Raw genomic sequence first — 9691 nt, forward strand, 5'->3', positions numbered from 1 at the left:
GGTTAATCAGGCATCATGTGGTGGCGTTGATAGTCGAAAGACAAGGGTACATGCACCGATCGACTGGTGTGCCGATGGTTGAGTGTTATGTGCCTTATGTCCAAGGCTTGATGCAAAACTACTATCGAGCCGGGTGTCTCACCGGAAGCAGCCTCTCTATTCCTACGGCGTATAGGTAAGGCTGTTTACATCTTACCCTCCTCAGACCCTACCATAGCTTTGCTATTTGTGGGATATACTGAGTACGACGATGATGATGATGTCGAATTCTCCTTTTAACATTTTCTTTCGGCTTTCTTTCATATCCAGATTTCCTCCAAGCTTAGGATCGTAAGACATTTTTTTAATTAATAATTTTTTGTAGAGAAAGAGAAAATAAAATTAAGTTTTTTTTTTTTGCTACAGTGCCGAGTCACTACAGTGCATGCGAATTCCTTTTTTCGCATAAGTTGCTACAGTACCCGATGCGAAGCGATTGCTACAGTATCCGATGCGAAATGAATCGATTGCTACAGTCCCCCCCCCCCCCGTGCAAAGCGATTGCTACAGTACTCGGATGCGATTGCTACAGTACCCCCCCCCCCCTGGCGACGCGGCTGCTACAGTACCTGGAAGCAATTGCTACAGTGATTTTTTTTAGAATATAGCACCTAAACTTTCAAAAAGTCAAAAAGACTTTAGTCTAAAAACCTATAAATCGGCCTGGATATGAGTTTTTAAGCCGAATCTGAGCTCAGACACAAAAATTTTAAACACTAAAAACCTAGATTTGGTGATTCTCGTGTATTTCTAAGGTGTAAGGGACTCCAAAAGAGGTGAGTAACACGAAATCAACCTCAAATCCAACAAAAAACTAAAATCAAAACTTGAAAAGTTTGACCCGAAAACCACAAAAAGTCAAGTCGAAAGCTCTGATACCACTTGTAGGTCCTCTAGATGGATCTCACAACTTGACTCGGATCAATACATATTGTTGGTTAGCGGAAATCACCAACAACACTCGGATCTCGGATCTTAGTTTTTATTATAAAAGAGAGGAAAAGATAGAAATGGGTGGAGAGAGTTTTATTTCCAAAGAGTTTTTTTAATGAGTTGTTGTAGTTCTTTTTGGAGAAATGGGTAGGTGACCCTTTTATAGTGTCCCCATTTCACCAATACTTACTAAATAAACATACAAAATAAACGTACCGAGCACGTACTACACCGACTAAAAGCAAACTAAAACGAAATACACTATCCTAAAAACAATATAGAATATTGGCCCTACAGTAAGTGTTCGTGAACCATTCGTTAACACATTATTTTCTTAACGAACGAACATGAACAAGGCCTTGTTCGTGTTCGTTCGGTTTGTTTACAGACCTAAATAAATGGATTACGTGTTGTCAGGGTCGTAGCTTCTTGGGGACCGAAGGTGGCCCCGGTCACTGCCGTTTTCTGTTAACAGTGTAAATTTCACGATTTTTCCTGAAAACTTTTATAGGTATTAAGCGTGGTCACTCCCAATGTGCTTTTCCAAAAAGCTAATGGTCACCGTTGATTTTTTTATATATTAAACCCATCGTTTGATTTTTTTTATAAAACCTCGCAGTTTTTATAAAAAAAATTTACAAAATAGTAGTCGAATAGTAAAAGCTTTGTTTTTATAAAACTCAAAATTGAATAGGGCTATTTGACCTGACCCGAACCGAACCGAATCACCGACAAGAACCGAAACGTCGACCAAAAATTTTTTGGTCCATGAATTCAGTCATAGCTTCACCACTGCGTGTTGTATTCGAACTACATTACTTGAATAAATATGACTATATGGTCTCTGTTCACGTTTATCATTAATTCAACTAGTCAGACCAAAATTGCAATCGATGGTAAATGTTTAACTTTGACCTTTTATGAAATCGAATTATTAGTTGCATAAATTACGAAAATATCAAAATAATTATCACTTTTTTCAGAAAGTAATGTTTTGTTTTTCTCTATTACAAAAAAAAAAAATGAAAGCTTAAAGTAATTGAAAATATTAGTAAGTTGATAAATAAACAATGGAAAGTGATAAGGTCGTGAAAATATTTTGGTTTGACCAAATGAGTGTATAAAGGTGGCACCGACTAGACCAAACTAAATCATTAATCCTAAAAACATAACATGGATTGCAGCCTTTCAGCATATTAAGTACTCTTAATAATCATCATGGTGTTATCTTTTTGGCTTAATCTTATCATCTTCCGAATCCAGCTTCCTCTAGTTTAGGAAATACTACATTTCTGCATTAACAATAGTCGTTGCTACAAGGTTCATATCTTCATATGCTTTGTAGTGTATTAATATTTAATAAGCATGTAGAAATATATAATGATAGAAATTAAATGTATTGAAACTTGTTAAAGCTGGCACTTAGAAACTTAAACTTTTACCTAAATTTGAATAATTTTAATAATAAATTAGGTGAGGAATCCACTTTAATTTTAAAAAACAAGAAAATAATATATAAATTTGATTAAAAGTGTGAGCATGCATATGGGCTAAATCTTCATATGCTTAACCAAAAATTATAAATCTCTATACCTTCTAAAACATCAATCAAGTAATTTTAAATAAAACAACAGGAAACTAAAGGCAAAAATACTGATTAAAAGCTTATACATTGGGGGTTTTCACCCAATTAATCTTGTGTTCCAACCAAATCTATCATAGTCTTTAATGATGAACTAATCCGGCAGTTATCTCTCGGCTGCCAATGAAGATCTCTGGAAAACCATATGAATTTACTAGTTGAAAAACAAAAGCCATACATCTTTTTCCAAAGCTTATAGCTTATTGTCAAATTAACTAATTAGGGTTTCAAAAAATAATAACTAATTAAAAAATTCAAAATATATAAAGTTAAACTTAAACTACACAATACAAGTACATGCATTAATTTTATTCATAAGAAAGTGTTTCCTTTTTTAATCTTTAAGAAACTAAACTTCATGTTACTACGATTCCTACCTTTTGGCAACAAAAATCAATTATGTTGAAGATTGGAAAAGTTTATATAACTAAAATTCCTAGCCTCCACCTCCCGTCACCCCTACCCACCACCGGAAAAACCCTAGCCACCTCCCGTCACCCCTACCCACCACCGGAAAAACCCTAGCCTCCACCTCCCGTCACCCCTACCCTCCACCTCCGGTGCGCCGCCGCCGCCACCTGCCTCCTCCACCTCCAGTGCGCCACCGCCTGCCTCTCCACCTCCGGCGCGCCGTCGCCACCTGCATCCTACACCTCCGGCGACCTCCAGCCGCCGCTCCCCTACAGTCGGCGCTCACCTCCAGCCACCGTTCACCACCTGCATCCGCCGACCTATTGTCCATATCCATCAACAAGTGGTCATCCAAATAATGATATGAAGTCCCCCAACGTAAGAAAACCCTAGCTCCGAAAATCTCGGGCGATCCACGGCGGCATGGATTCAGAAGAATGGGAACAACCACGTAATCGGAAAGGGAAACGGAATGATCATCAGGCTCAAGGTAATAACAAGGTTTTATCAAAGTTTTTTGTCTCAAATCTTCCCCCAAAGTGTTCTTCGCAAGACTTAAAAGATGTTATGGGTAGCTTTGGTCGTTACGAAGGTTCCTATATAGCTAGGAAGCTGGATAAATGGGGCAAGAGGTTTGCTTTCGTATCGTTTTCCGAGGTGAAAGATGTCAAACGGTTGGGAGATGAGTTATCAGATGTATGGATCGGTTCGTATAAGTTGTTTATTGCGATTGCTCGGTTTGTGGATGGTGAGAATATAGATAGACCCGATTCTGGTAATAGGAGGAAGACGGCTTCTGTTCCTGTTAATAGCCATGCAAAACCTAGTGGTCAAGCAAACCCTAGTTCCGAAGGATCCGATAGGAATGGGGTTCCTTATGCATCAGTTGGTAATGGGCGTTCCTTTGTTGATTCTTTGTTAAATCGGAACAAAGTAGATGAGATTAAGGTGGATGATTCGGTGGAACGGTTTTTTCATTGGAAGGGATGTGCTCTTACGGGGAGGGTGGTGAATCTTCACACGTTAACTTCTTTGAAAAAGTTGGTTCGGAAGCATGGTTGGAGATCATTAGATATTAAGTATCTGGGAGGGCTTTCAGTGGTGTTGGTATTCTACGTTAGTGGGGATAGGGATGCCTTCCTGAATGACAAAGACAAATGGTCAGACTGGTTTGAGTGTTTAGAACCTTGGTCTGATAGAACTAGTGTGGAGGAGGGTCGGATCGCCTGGCTCCAAGTTCATGGGGTTCCGGCTCAGTTGGTGTTAGACGAGGTATTCGATTTGATTGGAAGCAGATTTGGCAAGGTGGTTCAATCGGCTTCCTTATCTGCTGAAGAGAACAACTTATCGTATACTCTCATCAGTGTGTTGAGTAAAGAGTGCAAACGGATTGTGGATCGGGTGGACATTAATTGGAGGGGAAAAATTTTTAAAGTGTGGGTGGATGAAGATGTTGGGGAACGGATACCGGAATGTGTAGTAGAGTATGAAGAGGATGATGGTTCCGTTTTACCGGAGGAGGATAAGTGTGATGATAATATTGTGCATGATGAGTTTCATAATGTGCATCGTGAAGAGGGCGAATGTTCTCAAGCTAATGAAGTTTCTGTCAGGGAACATGTTGTTAATGGGTTGGATGGTTGTGTGAACGATAATTCTAACGTGATGGTCGGTGAGTTTTCGAACTCTTATGATCATTCTAATGAGGAGGCGGTCGAGAATGGTAACGGTGATAGTACAAATGTTTCTGCATTGAAAGGCAAGGGACATAAGAAGTTCAGACGGAAGTCTTTATTTTCTAAACGGAGTGGGGGTAGTGGTTCTAGGGAGCGTCCTAAGAAGAGACCAAGGGAGGATTTAGATATGTTTGATCTTGATAGGTTTATCGGTATTATGCACGTGCCTTCGGATGTTACTAGGGGTATCGAGACAGGTGTTGAAGGAGTGTTCTTAACACCGGATCTTAACAAAGGGCAGTCTACTAATACGGAGGTGGTTCGAGACATCGAGGGAGAGACTGTGGAGCCCTCGATGATTGGTAGAGGTATTGATCAGGTGCAACACCAAGGTCCGATTGAGGTGGAGTTGGAGAAGACCATTGAGTTGAGTAAGGCGTTAGGTGTTAAGAATTTGCAAGATTTTGTTTCTAATGTTAAAGAGGTTCTTGTTTCCGAAGGCTATCAAGAAGGTGTTCAATGAATGTTTTTTCTCTGAACATTCGTGGGTTAGGGAGTTCTAGCAAAGCCGATTGGATTCGAGGTCTTCGAGTCCATCATGAGGTTAGTTTTATTGTTTTACAAGAGTCGCAATTTGTTTCCTTGCATTCTGTGGATGTGGGACGGTTTTGGGGTTATGGTGAGTATTCATTTGATTGGGTTCCTTCGTCTGGAAGGTCGGGTGGGTTATTATCGATCTGGGATTCCCAAGTCTTTCGTATGGAAAGGGTGGTCAAGAATAATAATTGGCTTCTAGTTTCGGGCACTGTGAAAGGAAAGAGTAGCTTGTTTCATATTCTCAATGTTTATTCTCCTCAAAATCTAGTTACTAAACGAGCACTTTGGAGGGAAATTCGTGATTTGATCGGGGAGGGTAATGGGAGGTGGATTGTGGCAGGAGATTTTAACTCGGTTCAGTGTGCCGAGGATAGGCGGAATTCTTTGTTTAATATGGGTGAGGCCAATGAGTTTAACGATTTTATTGATGATTCGAATCTTCACGAGTACTCCTTGAAAGGGAGGCGTTTTACTTTTGTTGCAGGAAATAAATTAAGCCGTATTGACAGAATCTTCGTTAATTGGGGTTTCTTTATGGAATGGCCGTGTGCGGAGTATATTGCTCTCGAAAGGAATAAGCCGGATCATAGTCCGTTGGTTTTGAAAATTGGTTCTTCCAAGAACTATGGTCCCAAACCGTTTAGGTTTTTCAATTTATGGCTTGGTAGAGAGGATTTTGGGACGTTGGTTAAGAAGACGCTTGTTGATGGCTCGTTTCATGGTTCTCCGGACGCGAGGTTGTTGTATAAATTTAAAGCTTTGCGTGATGCTATCTCTAGATGGGCGATCGATTGTAAAGCCAAAGAAAAGGAGGAAAGGGTTTTATTGGAGCAAGAGTTGCGTGATTTGGACCAAACCATGGAGGTTCGGGATTTGTTGGAAGAAGAGACATGGTCTTTAAGCGAAATTAAAAGACGGCTAGGCGAGTTGGATAATAATTATTACCGGGATTTGAAGCAAAAGGCTCGGTGTAATTGGGCTATTCATGGAGACGAAAATTCTCGATTTTTTCACGGTTTTATTAATAAACGTAAAGCTTCAAATTATTTTTCGGGTTTGGAAGTGAATGGGGCGTGGGAAACAAACCCGGTTCTCATTAAAAAGGAAGTTTTGCGTTTCTTTGCTGGTAAGTTTAAAGAATCTATTACACATCGGCCTCGGTTAATTGGATATGGGTTTTCGGTCTTGTCTTCGGTGGAGGCGGATTTTTTGATCAATGATTTTTCCGTGCATGAGATCAAGAATGCGGTTTTTGAATGCGGTAGTGACAAAGCTCTTGGGCCGGATGGTTTTAATTTTAGGTTCATTCGGTTTTTTTGGGAGTTGTTCGAGAAGGATTTTGCGGATATTCTTGATCATTTTCATAGTGTTAAAAGTTTTTGCTCGGGGGTTGGATCGTCTTTTATCACCTTAATTCCTAAGGTAAACAATCCGTCATCTTTGGGGGATTTTAGACCGATAAGTCTCATTGGTTGTATTTTAAAGACTGTGTCGAAGGTGTTAGTGAATCTACTCAAAACGGTTATGAATAAGATTGTCTTAGAGCATCAGTCGGCTTTCTTATCAGGAAGATATATTCTTGATGGCCCTTTGGTGGCTAATGAGGTTATTGCTTGGGCTAAGAAGAGGGAGAGAAGAATTTTTATGTTCAAGATTGACTTCGATAAAGCCTATGATAATGTGAATTGGGAGTTCTTGTTGTCGGTTCTTTCTCAGATGGGTTTTCCTTCGGTCTGGTGTGATTGGATTAGTGGTATTTTGTTGGCAACCAGATCATCTGTTCTTGTTAATGGATCTCCTACTTTCGAATTTGGGTGTCATAAAGGCATTCGTCAAGGTGACCCGCTATCGCCTTTTCTTTTTATTATTCTGATGGAGGCTTTTTCAGGTATGTTGAAACAAGCCTGTGATATAGGTGCGTTTCATGGTATTACTCTTCCTAATGAAGGTCCTACTTTATCCCATCTTTTTTATGCGGATGATGCTATGATTATGGGAGAGTGGTCTTCTTTTAATTTTGATAACTTGAAACGTATTCTTCGCATATTTTACTTGTGTTCGGGGCTAAAGATTAATCTCCATAAATCAGTGTTATTTGGAGTAGGTGTAGAAGATGGTGAGATCGATATCCAAGCTGGTTTCATGGGTTGTAAGCCGGGTAGAATCCCGTTTTCTTATCTAGGGATTATGGTTGGTGCTAACATGAATAGGGTGGTTAATTGGGAACTGGTTGTGTCCAAGTTCAAGAAGAGGCTTTCTAAATGGAAAGTTAATTCGTTATCTATTGCCGGTCGGGTAACCCTTATTAAATCGGTGCTGGATAGTCTTCCCACTTATTATTTTTCGCTTTTTAAGGCACCCAAGAAGGTTATCAATGATTTAGAAGCTTTGATGAGAAGGTTCTTATGGGGTGGTTCGGATGAAGTGAGGAAAATGTCATGGGTGGCTTGGGAGGTAGTCACCAAACCTATAAAAGAAGGGGGTTTAGGTATCGCCCGTTTAGAGGTTAATAATCAAGCGCTGATTACTAAATGGCTTGGGAGATTTCTAAACGATCATCACGCGATGTGGAGAAGAGTAGTGTTGTCTATTCACGGGTCCTCGCGCTGTTGGGGGCTTGCTCCGGTTAATAATGGGATTCCCGGGGTTTGGAAGAATTGTGTTATGTTTTGGAACAAATTTAAGGTTGATGGTGTGGGTTTTAATAGAGTGATCCGGGCCACAGTTGGGAATGGTCGCCAAGTTCCGTTTTGGATGGATTTGTGGTTGGGTTCGGCGCCGATTATGGACAAGTATCCGTCCTTATATGCGGTAGAAAAACATAAAAATGTCTTGTTAGCAGATCGGTTGGTGGTCACTGGATCCTCTCGTCGCATTGTGTGGGATTGGCTTAGAGCTCCTTGCTCCCAACAGGAGGTGATCGAGAAGCAAGAGTTGGAAGATCTCCTTCAAGGGGTGGTGATGGTTGACCGTGAAGATTCATGGTCTTGGGCGGTTGGTAGCTGCAAAGAGTTCGAGGTTTCGTCGATTAAAAGATGGATGGTGCGGTCCGTTGTGGATGCTGGGAGTTTCGGTTTTCAATGGAGCGATTGGGTCCCGAAAAAATGTAATATCTTTATGTGGAGGTCCGTTTTGGATTGTCTTCCAACCAAGGAGGCTTTAGCTAGGCGTCATTTGCATTGTGATGATCATAGTTGCGCTTTATGTGAGAGTAATGAGGAATCGCTCGAGCACTTGTTAACCGGGTGTTTCATTTCTATGGCCGTTTGGAATGCGATTTGTTTATGGTGCAACATCCCTAGATCTTTTGTTTTCCATGTCAATGATTTGGTGGAAGTACATAAGGTTAGTGGTGCGACGGGGAACAAGAGATTGATTATTCATGGCATTGTCATCATTACTTGTTGGAGGATTTGGCGGGCTAGGAATGAAAAGATTTTTTCGGGCAAGAACACTAAGGTGGTAGAAATGGTTGCGGATATAAAATCTTTGGGTTTTCTTTGGTACAAAAATAGATCTAAGATAGGGGTAGTGGATTGGAAAAGATGGTGTTTATTTGATGTAACGTGATTGTTGTTATTGGTTTTTGGCTTTCGGCGTCTATCTCCGTCTTGGTGATAGTCGTTGGTTGTGTTTGTTTTTAATGAAAGTCAATTTTCAAAAAAAAAAAATGTTTAAGATTGGAAAATAGTTAGAGAGTAATGATTCTAATGAAACATAAATTAACAACCCATTTTTTTTTCATACATATATTGTCAACATATCAATTTAATTAGTTCCCAAAATCACATGGGAAAAAAAAGGAACTAATCTAACACAAGTAGAAGTTACATCGATCAAAGGCCGACCAACTACAAAACTGTTAGCTCTTTCAAGCCACATAATTTCTATATACAAACCGTTTGATCAGCAAGTGGCCAAATTAGCCGATCAAACGATATTGAATAGATCAATCGTGGTAACAAAGAAGCATGACGACGCATCTCTTGATGATGTACAGCCTTGCTTTATGCTCTTTAAGAACTCCTCCAAGTCCTTTGCTTGAAACCCTTCTCTTGGAGCTTCCCGTCATCATCTTCATTGTAGGGGTATGGTACTAAACCCGGCTTACGACCTTAATTTATTATGTCTGGCTTATTTTATTATATGGACTAATACAATATTATTGGGCTGAGGGGGTTTTGTGGAGGTAACCCTAACTGGGCTAGGCCCATTAGGGTACCATGATGGTGGCCATGAGGCTCCCTATATAAGGAGGTCTCCACCTCCTTATTAAGGGTTGTTGTTGTTCTCAATAAGAGCCACCACCATAACCATTTTTGTGTCTGTAAACAAGAGATCCTCGAGATTTCTTAGCAGTCACCTCCACACCCCCCATATTTCTATGGCAGGT

At 40.3% G+C, this 9691-nt stretch overlaps 1 pseudogene; it reads right to left on the reverse strand.

Annotated features, from left to right (window-relative positions):
• Positions 1–9072: 9072 nt before the first annotated feature.
• Positions 9073–9379, reverse strand: LOC143573386 (small polypeptide DEVIL 4 pseudogene; annotated as a pseudogene).
• Between the last annotated feature and the right edge of the window lie 312 nt (positions 9380–9691).

This window comes from Bidens hawaiensis, unplaced genomic scaffold, assembly GCF_021521415.1.
Source record: "Bidens hawaiensis isolate Kalapana, Puna unplaced genomic scaffold, B.hawaiensis_p1.1 tig00001382_1, whole genome shotgun sequence".
NCBI lineage: Eukaryota > Viridiplantae > Streptophyta > Magnoliopsida > Asterales > Asteraceae > Bidens > Bidens hawaiensis.